Source organism: Lygodium microphyllum, chromosome 10 (genome assembly GCF_053477565.2).
Source record: "Lygodium microphyllum isolate KBCC chromosome 10, Lygodium_microphyllum_v1.1.10, whole genome shotgun sequence".
NCBI lineage: Eukaryota > Viridiplantae > Streptophyta > Polypodiopsida > Schizaeales > Lygodiaceae > Lygodium > Lygodium microphyllum.
Window position 1 is genome coordinate 125,970,916 of NC_141144.1, and position 13,659 is coordinate 125,984,574.

The following is a 13,659-nucleotide window of genomic DNA, read 5'->3' on the forward strand; positions in this document are numbered from 1 at the left end:
TCTCTCTCTCTCTCTCTCTCTCTCTCTCTCTCTCTCTCTCTCTCTCTCTCTCTCTCGTACGCTCGTGTATAAAAGGCTAGACATGCATTTGCATCTAGAAGTACAGAGACTCATATATGCATGCAATGACTGTGCACCAAACTCGTAAACTTATATCCACACTTGCTCAGTATAATAGTTAGAAATAGCTCTATATGATCCTTGGATATTATAATGAGAAATAACATTGCTACATTGAAATGAACCATAAATGAAAGATACATGAAATACACCACAAAGTCTGAGTGTATCCAAGCATTACAAATAAACTCTCCGTATTAATAATACACGCAAGTGAAGTAGAGCCTGAAACCAGAGTTTGTTCTAGAGATTGCACTAATAACTTTGCACCACAAAGTTAAGTATCGACAAACCACAAAGCATTACTCCTTGATTGTGCTTATGCATCTGTATCCAAATGTTACAAAATTTTAGAAACTTCCAATGAGGCCTAACCAAAATAAAGCTTTCTCTTTTCTTCAAGGAATCATTGGGAAATTTTCCATTCTCTAACATAGCATGGTTAGGTGAAGCAAGTCCTGTCACCGCTCTTCGTCTTGGCAATGGTAACAGGGGACATGATCTTGCACCGAAAATTTCATAAAGTCATAGTGTAAACCAAAATAAAGCTTTCTCTTTTCTTCAAGGAATCATTGGGAAATTTTCCATTCTCTAACATAGCATGGTTAGGTGAAGCAAGTCCTGTCACCGCTCTTCGTCTTGGCAATGGTAACAGGGGACATGATCTTGCACCGAAAATTTCATAAAGTCATAGTGTAAACCAAAATAAAGCTTTCTCTTTTCTTCGAGGAATCATTGGGAAATTTTCCATTCTCTAACATAGCATGGTTAGTTGAAGCAAGTCTTGTCACCACTCTTCGTCTTGGCAATGGTAACAGGGGACATGATCTTGCACCGAAAATTTCATAAAGTCATAGTGTAAACATAAACACATCTAACAATTGACATTACTTAACTTTAGAATAACAATACATAGCCTAACATCTGCAAACCACTCAGTAGGCATTGTCATAGCTTGATGTCGCGCAAAACAATTGAGGTCTTGAAATTCATACGTCAGCCATCCCCTTGGTATTTTATCATTGTGAGATCATTGAAACCTCTTATCATGTTCAGCTTCACCCATATGCACTCGAAAATAGTGAGTATATCCACAATGAACCACCTCAATAAAACTAGAAGTAAAATCTCTATATTGACATCATCATATAAATGCTCAACAACCCTTACAAGCGTTCTTCTTATAATATCATGCATTATTATTGTGCGCAAGATACACTGTATTTCCCTCTGATACTCAGCTGGATAATAACCCCAACTTGGAGTAGGCATCTACAAAAGTTGAGTAAACACTTAAATATAGTGTAGGAAATAATCAGTTGCCACCAAGTATATGCCAACTAAACATAGTATAAAGGCCATTTCACATATGTGCCAACTAGGGACTACAAAGCTGTCAAATTTCAATAGATACATCTCTGCAAAAAAGCAAGCATATCATTCCATCCCCCAAAAAATACATTTTTGTATGCATCTTCTAAAGTACATCCTTGTACACAATGTTCGTCATGACATTCACAACGCTTCCATTCTCATCTAGCAAGACTTTCATACCACATGAGGATTTCACCTTGAAAATGCAACATACAACTATCCATGTGTAAATACCAGTGTCTTTAAGTAAATACCAACAACAAACAAAGTCTGGCCCTGTGACTTATTGATCGTCATAGCAAACACCAATCAAATAGGAAATTGCATCTGCCTCATAGTAAATGGAAATTGCCAAGTGCTAGGAATAAAAGTGATCCTAGGAATGAAAATCCATGACCCTATATTTGTTCATATTATTATCTCAACATCTATCGCCTTTTTATTAAATGCCTTACATGTCAACCGTGTACTATTATAGAGACATTTTCCTAGATTTAAGTTCCTAAGTAGAATAATAGGTGCATTCATCTTTATCAATAATAGATGGGGAGGAAGTCCACCTCTAGGATCCAGTGTATTTAAATACTCTATAGAGTATAAAAATAAGCTATCATCCGTCTTTGCAATCGAATCCACACTATAGTATTGTATAATGTCTCCTCACATCAATTGCAATGCATGATGATTCAAAGAAGGCACCTTTGTATTACACGCTGCAAGTATAGTATGCTCACTGAAATATGCTTCAAAGTCTCCCATTGTACACACTATCAACCAAGGTTTCAATAGAGTGTTATTTTCATACCATGCCAGATGGAATATGTAACATTATCAACAGTACGCAAATCCTCAAAAGACATACATCCTTGAGACATTGTTAAGAGCATTCGCAAGTAATAACACTCACCACATGTAGGCAGCACAACGTATATTTGACCACATGTATTTCCATGCTTTCTCCTCGTCCACATCTTTCACTATGCATTCCGCAGCCAATACACTAGGAAGTCTTGATAGCGACGAATAGCTCAAGTCTTTGGATAAATACAATTGCACAGAGACCATTCTGTGTACAATTGCACACAGACCATTCTGTAAGAGTAGTTTTCTTGATACCTTCATTTTGCATAACATCTAATAATCAAGTCTTTGAATAAATACAATTGCACACAGACCATTCTGTGTACAATTACACACAGACCATTCTGTAAGAGTAGTTTTCTTGATACCTTCATTTTGCATAACATCTAATAATCAAGTCTTTGGATAAATACAATTGCACACAAACCATTCTGTGTACAATTGCACACAGACCATTCTGTAAGAGTAGTTTTCTTGATGCCTTCATTTTGCATAACATCTAATATATTGTATGTATCTTGAAACACCACACATATCTCATTAGGCAAGTGCACCTACAATCACTATATATTAGGCTTCTCATTATGCAATGCATAGTCATATATTCGCCAACATACTTTTGAAGCAAAAGCATATCGTGCATCTAAATAACTCTTGATCTTGTCCACTTCATGGATACTTGTACCATTCAATCTCGAGTTTCCAATAGAAAATTTAATGGTTGCACGATCATGTCCCTTGTATATATACATATACAAATACTTAATAGATGCCACCGTTGAGTATACCTCAACATTTATATGTACATTGTATTTTTTACTCAAGTTACTCAAGTAAGGATTGTATGGAACAATCCTTCAATTATCAATAGTATTACCCTTTATTGTGACCGTGTTTTCATTGTCCCGTCTTCTATAAATAGGGTAGCTAGAGCTATCAACAGTTATCACATTCTCAAGCCTCCGAGGAAAATTTTTAGTACATTGACCATCACACATGCAAGGGCTCTTGGGATTCAATGCACCACAAGGACCATGGACATTGCATTTTGAGATAGTTTCAAACAAAGCTGAAAACTTTGCTTTATGAGGAAGCTCGGCACAAACAAATCTATCATAACGGCATGCTTCATAGGCTTTAAAAGGGTGCTAAAAATTTAGCAAAGTATGAGAATGTCGTAGCCCTCACTTTTGAAACTCAATCACACTAACATAACCTGCAACATTTCCAAACAAATTCCTTTTCAACAATGTATGCATCATTTCAACATGTTTCTTATGAAAGACTCGAGCATACAAATTAGAATAATCATAAACAATCTATATGAGCAACAAAGCATTAGCTATCTCTAACCACTCTGGATTACATGTCATTGTTATAAAGAGATCAGGTTTTTCCTTACTCAGCACTATAGCCATGCACTATAGCTGTGGCATCTTAATACAACTGATATATGTGTCTTAGCCCACCAGTAAAAGAATATGGCAAAACCACCCTTTTACCAATAGAGGTACTAATAATTTGTACTTGCCCATCATCCATCACTCCCATTATATCTGCCAAGCCCTTATAAACTTCCAAGCATTAAACTGATCAATTCTGACGACACCAAGCCAAGCTATATTGCTCTATACTCTACAATAAGCATCAACAATAAATTGTTGCAACAATCAACCACCACACAACATGCACACCTCAGTGTCGTCATGCACTTGTAGTCAAAATGCATAAAATTGCATCTAACATAGTTCTTATTAGACAATCCATGTATATTAATAACTGGAATATTAGTATTACTATAAGGTACCTTTACATGCCAACCATCATCACCCATAGGAAAAAGAAAAACATATAGCATTGGCATATATACCCTATGCAAGTTTGAAATAGCAATACATTATCCATCTCGACTATAAACATGTATGTCTTGATGATCAAGAGTATTCTCATCACCTTGTCTTGACATGATAGCCACAACTTGAGTTGCCACTGGAGCTAAGTACTCTATTAGCCTGTTGAACTCCAAAAATAGTAATCCTCAAATCATGGAAGGGATTGTTTTGCAATTGCATACCCACAGATCTAGAAGCTTGTGCATATACATTGTGTTGATACATCATATATTGAAGCTTTCCAAGTAAATTTGGCAATAAGTTAGGCATAACGCCCAATCAATTAGATAACTCATGGTTCGTATCATAAACATAAAGTTGTGCAAATCTTGGCCTTTCTTAGCATTGCACATTAGGAAGCAAAGAGCCTATATGATGATAAATGGAGCCATGCACTCTAAAAGTATAAGAATTTCCTAAAACAAACAAAAACACATCAACATTGGTACCAAGTGACACAAATACAAGAGCACTATTATATGCTCATATATTATTTTTAAATATTCTACTTTGAGGATGCATACCATGCAACAAATCATGCAATGGCTATGGTGGATGTTGCAATGGTGGCAACATTAATTTTTCATTTTGATAACAATGTTAACCAAACAAAATTGATCCTTGCACTCAAGTCTCACATCTCCACAATTTAGTCGAACATCACTCACACATCTTAGAAAGACTTCCCATGGAATGCATAATCGGGTCTTGAAATAGTAATATTATTGTTGTAGGATGTCCATTGCAGGCAAAGCATGCAAAATGGAGCAAAAATCTCCATTTTGAGGGCTAAAGGTTGGATCATTATTGACACGTGACTCATTAATCACAGGATTTCCTAGACTTTGGTAATTTCCAATATCGCAATCATAATTCATAGCAAATTGCTACTCAATCGATTCATTGTTTCCATTTAAAATTCCCATGTGAGAAGGCATATTTTGCATACTATGCATCAAACTTTGAACTCCCATAAGAAATCAAGCTACCATGATTTAGAGCTCCTCTCTTTGAAATGTTATGGCACCCAACTATAGTAAAACACATCTCTTTCTTCCCCCTTTGATCAATTTTGCCATTTAAGCACTAAGCCTAGCAACTTGTCGTTGTCTATGTCACGTAGAGTTGAGTCTATACCTATGAATACGTAACACATAGACTTTGCTAGTTGTCCAATGCAAAAATCCCATATTGATTGGATTCTCACAAAGCTTGCACGTCAAGGGAGGCCATGCATTCTTTTAGTGAGAGACTTGATTGGGATTAGTATTTTAAAAAAGACTTAAAAGTAGAATCAATCTAGAATCACATAAATCAAAACATTGTAGCAATTTAAATTAGCACAATGCTCCTATGCACAATGAATGCTAGTAGTCAAAATCAAAATTATATATCTTTATATTCTATATAATTAGATATCTAATCCAAATAGAGACAAATAAAAATTATATCTAACCAGCAACGATCCCCCAAAGCTATAACTATAACTTAAACCCAAGTATATCATTCTTCAATAGGAATGTACAATATACCTAAAACATTAGGATTCTTAAATTATTCCCAACACTAATAACTTCCTCGAATATTATAGATGGATGTCACAAAGAGAGAGAGAGAGAGAGAGAGAGAGAGAGAGAGAGAGAGAGAGAGAGAGAGAGAGAGAGAGAGAGAGAGAGAGAGAGAGAGAGAGAGAGAGAGAGAGAGAGAGAAACCAACACATATGCATTTAACATGAAATTATCGAAGAAGACTTGATTGAGATTCAATAATTACCTTTGCCCCACGACAAAAATAGTAACAAAGTTATTTCTTCACAAATTGCAAGAGGTAATAAATTTTTATATAAGTTAACCTTTAAACTTGATACATCCAGTCTAGCTTAATCCAAAAGAGAGAAAATTAAAGATATGATCAATGTTTACAAACTCTCTTTAAAAGAGAGAAAAATGCATATTATTCTAACCTAATCCAAGTCCCTATGCATTGAACTAAACGTTGGAGAGAGAGAGAGGTGAATATTCAAATATTATAATTAGATCATACACTAAGCATTCTCTTGAGATTATTATTCTCATATGCATTAAATTGCAAAAATCAATAAAGTTTTATCTAGATTGTAAGACATGATAATTCTTTCTATAGATCAAATCTCAAGAAAGAGGCATCACATCACATTATAGGTACCCAATACATTTTACTCAATTTAGCTTTATTACATCAAAACCAATGTCGGCTTTAAAAAAAAAGAAGCATCATTATCAAAAAAAAGTGGTGGCCCAAGCACTTTAAAATAATATAAGCAAGACAATAATAGCTCATATGCTTCATCCCGAGCAATTCCTCCTCTATCGTGACCGTTCATTTGCTACTCAATTACTGCCAGCAATGTATTAAACCTATTAACATTTATTTTAAATTGCAAGAATGGTAGTCCACAACCCTTTGGCAAATCATAGGCTCGTAGTTATCTCCAAGCCCCCAAAACGATGTCCACATATCATTCACCAACAAATTCATCAACCTGCTTGTCTTAGAGACAATTGTCGAAAGTTCCCTTACTTTACCACACCCAAACCACTTGAGACTTGTTGAAGAACACTCTAGGTGTGCTTTGTCTCACACAGAACACCATACAAACCTTTAGCATGTTCACATAACTTTGTAGAGTAAATGGCAAGTGCATGATCGACACATGTGCATTAAGTCATATGCAATTCCGTCAACTCATTCATCCTAGTCTCGAGATGTTTAACCTCTAAAGAACTTGAAGCAGCCTCTATGTTTCTTCGAATCCTTGTCATTCTTGTAGATTTAGCAACATGCGTTCCCTGTTGCCTTGCCACTTTTTTCATCTTTCACATATTAACTTTATTCACTCTATTAGACTCCACATTTTGGCTGCAACAAAATATACAAATGACTATCTCCAAAAAAATGTATACAACACCTTGATGTAAATACAAATAGAATAACTATCTCCCATACCCATGCAAATGACTCAAAGAAAGCAAGCGTCGAAGAGATGATGTCATGGTTGTTTTCTTTAGTTCCACTGAATCAATTGTATTGGAGTCGAACGCACTATGTTTGGAACATTGTCCCCATCACTTTGCTTTGTTCCATGATGACTACACAAAACTTTCAACATAGTACAAGAGTTCCAATAGAGAAATCTCAAAGCCATTGAAGGTATAATTGATAAACACATTCGCAACCGAAAACCCTAACTCAAAGGTGTCCTGGACTCAAAGATAAAAGAATATTCATTCATGAGCACATGCATACATGGCACTCGCCAAAGACCAACTAATAATCCCCCTCTCTCTAATGGATATCCATTCATCCATATGTGCACATGCATACACATCACTCAATAAAGGCCAGCTATAACCTCCCTCCCCCCTTTCTCTTTAGGGCTTGGCAATGGGTGTTCATTCTTCTACATCCATACATAGGACTTGCCAAAGGTTTGAAGCTATTGTAGATCCAAAGTTGTTCAAGATTTGAAAGTGAATGAATACCAAGGTGAGAGATGGAAAAATAAACTATTAAAATGGTTTTAAACATATTTTATAATTTGAAAAAGATAGTCAATGTATTTCAAAATGGAGATTTTCATCAATTAAATCAAATATAATAACTCATTTAAGAAGTCTTGTAGAGGTTATATATATCAAGTAAAGCATGGATTTGAGGATGTGCTTATGCATCGATTCATCGAAGTTAACATTGCCAAAAACCTATTGTTGGGAGCTCACGATCAATTGCCAAGATCCACAAACCACTTATTGTTCAAGCGTTTCAAGCCGAGCACTAATGGCTATCACTACAACATATAGACCCAATAGCGATGTTTAAAGCGACAGAATTATTCATGGAAAAAATTACCCCCCATTATCGCTATTCGCGTCGCTATTAGCGACGTGATCGATTCGTCGCTATAAGCATCACTATTAGCGTTGCTATTTGTGTCGTTATTAGCGTTACTAATTGGGTTAGCGACGCAAATAGCGACACTTATAGTGACAGTTGCAAAGTAAATTTCCGACGCAAATAGCGACGGTTACAGAGGGAAAAAAATTAGGTGGCAGGGCATGCAGCCCTTCTAGCTATATGCACTAAATATTCTTGCATAATTCATTTGCCAATGTCACCTACACCTAATGTCTAAAAATTGTGTATCAGATTTTAAAAAAAAATTGAATCCTTTGATTGTAAAAGCTAGATATAATCAAATCGAAAATATATTTCGCAAGGAGCTTTTTCATCACTTGCTTAGGCCCGAGAAGAAAAAGAGCTTGTGATTACAAAAGCTAGATATAATCAATTCAAAAAAGTATTACTCAAGGAGCTTTTTTATCACTTGTTAGGCCCAAGAAGAAGAGCTTCACTTCAAGCTTTCATTATAGTCAGGGCCTTGAGGTATGAATAAGTCCCATTGATCTTTTGCTCACTCCAGCTTATTCCAAACTTATTCAAGTCTTTTTGGGGGAGCATTTGGACATTTGTAAGAGTTATACCATGGTCTTGGAGCCAAAAACACTTATATAGGGAGTGGTAGTGTCTCTAAGCTCTACTTCTTCCTTCTTGTTTTTACCTACGTCTAAGTCATCTTCTATCTCTTCTTTCTTGTCTTCACCCTTAATCTCAATGGATGGAGGTGTTTTAAGATCAAAAGAATCAAGCTCATCCTCCCCCTTCTCAAACTCCATTTCTTGAGCTCAAACTAGTTGTTGTACTCCAAGTAGATCCTTGAAACGAACGAATTTCTCTTTATTAAGTGATTTGGTAAAGATATCAGCTAACTAGTCTTCTGTCTTCACATGAAGTAGATCAATCTGTCCTGTAAGTACCATTTCTCTTATGAAATTGTAATGAATCTCGATGTGTTTGGATCTAGCATGATAGACGGGGTTGCTAGCCAGCATCCATATACACCTCACGTTGTGTACATAACCCTCATGCTACTCCATATATACCTCTTCAAGCAAGTCGCCATTCAGGAATGCATTTTTGACATCCATCTGTCATAGTTTTCAGCCCTTAGAAGCCACTAATGCAATGACTATTCTCACCATTTCCATCTTGGCAACCGAACTGAAAGTCTTCTCATAATCTAGACTGTATTGCTATGCATATCCCTTTGCAACGAGCCGGGCTTTATACCTTTCCAACGAACCATCTGACTTGCATTTCTCTTTATAAACCCATTTTCTTAAAGACATCGAGTACCTCATTCTTGTATTTCCGAATGTACAACCATGTGTATCAGTTGAAATAATCTATCCAACCGACAGTAGATTCTTGCAAATTTTATTCTGCCATCTGTCCAATCGACAATAGATTCTTGGTAATAGAAGGTACATATAGTATATCATGTAGGCTCTTCTTTTTGTCATCATATAGTTGCAGCAGTCTACCTTCCTACTGGTGGGCCGTCCCGCACTCGTGCCCAAAATATTTCCATCCCTTTCAGCTCCAAGTCTTGCATGACTTCCTGAACAACATCCTTATGAAAAGATCTTTTCGGGATGAGAAGCTCATATCCGCATTGCATTCTCCTTATCTCCTGAAGGGTGATAGTGCCCGGTTTTCATCTCCTCTTCTTCTCCAGTGGTCGTTGTGCTCTATGGGGAGCACCTATTGCTGCACTAGAGGAGGCTCCACCTTGTGCTCCAGGTGGCGGGCTTTGGCATGAGACCTTTCCATGGCCGAGAAACGGGGACATGCTTGCTTGGTGCCTGCCATGCAAGCTCGAGGAGGGCAAGATGGAGAAGAGACAGAGGTTGGGGATTCCCTCCTTCTCCTTTGTAGTTGTCCCCTCTCTTTTAGTGGATGCGGTGGCAATGGTAGTGGCAGTGGCAGCCTCTCTCTCTCTCTCTCTCTCTCAATTTCCCTTGTGTTGATCTGTCTCCCTTCTTCTCTCTATACATCTCTTCATCAACAAAAAGAAAGAGAGAAGTAAAGAAAAGAGAAAAACAAAGAGAGAAGAGAGAATGCACTTACCTCAAAGCTTGAAGAAGAATCCTTTCGCGCTTTTCTTTTTCTTCTTCTTCTCCTTTACGGGTTCCATCTTTCTTCTTTGTAGTTGTCCCCTCTCTTTTTGTGGTGGATTGGCGGTGGTAGCGACCTCTCTCTCTCTCTCTCTCTCTCTCTCTCTCTCTCTCTCTCTCTCTCTCTCAATCTCCCTTGCACACGTTGATCTCTCTCACTTCTTCTCTCTATACACTCTTCATCAACAAAAAGAAAGAGAGAAGTAAAGAAAAGAGAAAAACAAAGAGAGAAGAGATAATGCACTTACCTCAAAGCTTGAAGAAGAATCCTTTTGCACTTATCTCCTTCTTCGTCTTCTCCTTCACGTGTTCCCTTTGTCCCCTCTCTTTTTGTGGTGGATTGGCAGTGGCAGCAACCTCTCTCTCTCTCTCTCTCTCTCTCCCTTGCGCACGTTGATCTCTCTCACTTCTTCTCTCTATACACTCTTCATCAACAAAAAGAAAGAGAGAAGTAAAGAAAAGAGAAAAACAAAGAGAGAAGAGATAATGCACTTACCTCAAAGCTTGAAGAAGAATCCCTTTGTACTTCTCTCATTTTTTTCTCCTTCGGCAGTTCCTTCCTTCTCCTTTATACTTGTCTCCTCCCTCTTCGTGGATGGCGGTAGTGGCAGCGGCCTCTCTCTCTCTCTCTCTCTCTCTCTTTTGCTTGTTTACAAACTTGTAAAATGCCATACTCGGGTTTTGACACTTTTTTATGAAGGCCCTCTCTCTCCCATTTTTTATTTCTCTCCATCTCTCTCTTCCTTCCCCTCCCTTCTTCTCTCTATTTCTCTCCCTCCTTCCCTCCCCACTCTCACTCAACTCATCTCATTGCAAAGACAATCAAAGATAGAAAATAAAAAGCTTAAGAAATAAAGATATTGAAAGAAATGTCACCCCACCTCTTTTTATTTCTCTCTCTCTCCCTCTCTATTTTTCTTTTATTTTGGATAGCTGGACCTCATCAGTTGTATCACAGTTTGTCTCATAGGCTAGTTTTGGTCTTTAGAAGACATTAATAAAACTTTATTTCTTTCTTTCTTTCTTTTCTTTCTCCCCCCTCTCCCTTTACTTTTCTTTCTTAACCTTCTCTCTCATTCTCTCATTGTTTTCCTATTTCTCTCTCCCTCTCTCTTACTCTCTATTTTTTCTCTCTATCTCTCTTTCTCCCTCTCTCTCTCTCTTCTTTTCACTCTCCTTTCTCTCTTTACCTCACCCTTCTTTTTTACCGCCTCCTCCTCTCTTCCTTCCCTCTCCCTCTCTCTATTTCTCTTCCCCTCTCTTTCTCTCTCTATTTCCCTTTCTTTGTTTTCTGTCTTTGTTTCTCCCTCTCTCTCTCTCTCATTGTTTCTCTCACTCATCCTCCTCTCTCCCTCCCTTCATCTCTCATTTCTCTCATCCTCTTTCTCTTTGTTTCCTTTCTCTCCCTTTTTCTCTCTTCCTCTCACGCAAAGAAAAACAAAAAAAGAAAACAAGAGAACACAAAAATAAAGCAAGAAGAGGCAACATACCTACCTCAAAGGCCTGAAGATGAAACCCTTTGTACCTTCACTTTGCACCTTCCCTCCCTTCTCCCTTGCACACTTCTCTTTCTTCTTCGTATATAGCGGCGGCGGCAGTGACGATGGTGATGAGCTCTCTCTCTCTCTCTCTATATATATATATATATATTTCTTTTCATCTCTCTTGCTCTCCCAGCTTTAAGCTCTCTCGCTCTCTCTTTCATTCTTTCTTGCAAATGTTTTCTTGGCAATTTTTACGCTCGGGTTTTCGAAACTTTTTCCTCAGACTGGTGTCGCTATTAGTGTTACTATATGCGTCGCTATTAGCATCTCTATTAGTGTCGCTATTTGCATCGCTAATAGAATTAGTGACGCTTTTAGCGACACCACTTTTTTGCATCGCAAATGGCCGTTGCTATTGCCCCATTCCCTTGTAGTGTACCTCTGACATAGTCGATACACTATCCCTCTCTACGAGTGTAATGAGCTTACCTCGATGCCCGATTGAGTACCCTCCTCCTTTAAGCACAACGTTAGCTCCACGATTCATGATGCGAGCTCAAGCAACCTCAAGCCCCCACCTTGAAGCTCCATCCTCCATAGCCGCATGAGAGATAAGAGAAGAGAAGAGAAGGGAAGAAGAAAGGAGATGATAGAGAGCTTATTCTCCGTGATCCCTTACCCTCACACTCTCCCTCTCCCTCTCCCTCTCAAGCACACACAAGCAAGCAATAAGGAAAGAAGAAGAGAAGAAGAAGAGTCCACTTTGCCACACACCAAAGAATGAGCTTCTCATTCACTTTTCGAGTTTATATACAAAGCCCTTATCCCTTTGGGCACCCATCCCCTTTTTTACATGACCAGCCATCTTGGCAAGGTCCTCTTTTCCCATTCCCTTCTCTTTACCTATGTCCTTCTACCCTTTACAATTTTCACAGGAGGGAGCCTAGCGCTTTTTTACAAAAGTTTTATGGGCGCCTTACATTTAAAAATGCGCTTTTGCCTTTGGCTTAGCTTTTAAGGCCGCCCTTGCACTTTTGGCCATTTCCCTTCGTGCTTCTTTCTTTGTGTCCGCACATGGAGTTTTCTTGGATTTATTTTTCTCCATCTCGAACTGGGGTTAAAATTACCCCCTCCTAGACAAGTGTGAGTCCCATGGCACTTACATGTCTCTGTTGATGAGAGTTTGGTGATCTAAAGGGTGGTGGGTGAGTTGATGACAGTGGAGCCACGTAGGGATTGGTTGTTGGCATCTGATCAAAATGTTCAGATGGTGGAGGTCGAGAATGGTTGGAGTGAATGACGGGGCCTCTAAAGTTGGTGGTTTACTACCTTTGTTTGTATCTAAAAAGAAAAGAAGTGCACAACTTAGGGGTAGTGTCTATCTTGCGGCGTGATGCATTGCGCTTGTGCTAGTGGAACTGGGAATTGGGGTCACAAGCTTGTGGTGTTGTACCACACTTGAGGACCCAGTTTGTGCATCATTGTTAGTGCAGTGCATGGCTTAGGGAGACAGGTCTAGAAGTCTTGCCCTTGAGGTGCCCCAAGCGTGAAGTGAGGAATATGTCAAGGTAAAAAATCCTAGGTGTAGTGATTGTGGCACTCGAATAATTTGAGGGACTTGGTCTTTTCCCTCTCTTTCTTTTTCTTTATTTTCTTTTCTTTTTCTTTCATTTCCTATTTCTTTTTCTTTTTCCCTTCTTCTCCTCTTTTCTTTTGATAGATATAGGGGTGCTCTTAGGTTGCATCTCGGTCCTCTTCTGATGATGCATCATGGGGTGACGTAAGGGATTTGCTAAATAAGGCACGGCTTTATATGTAGCTCTTGAGATTAGCCCTAATGCTTAGAGGTGTGGTTGACAAAAAGGGGTGTCACAC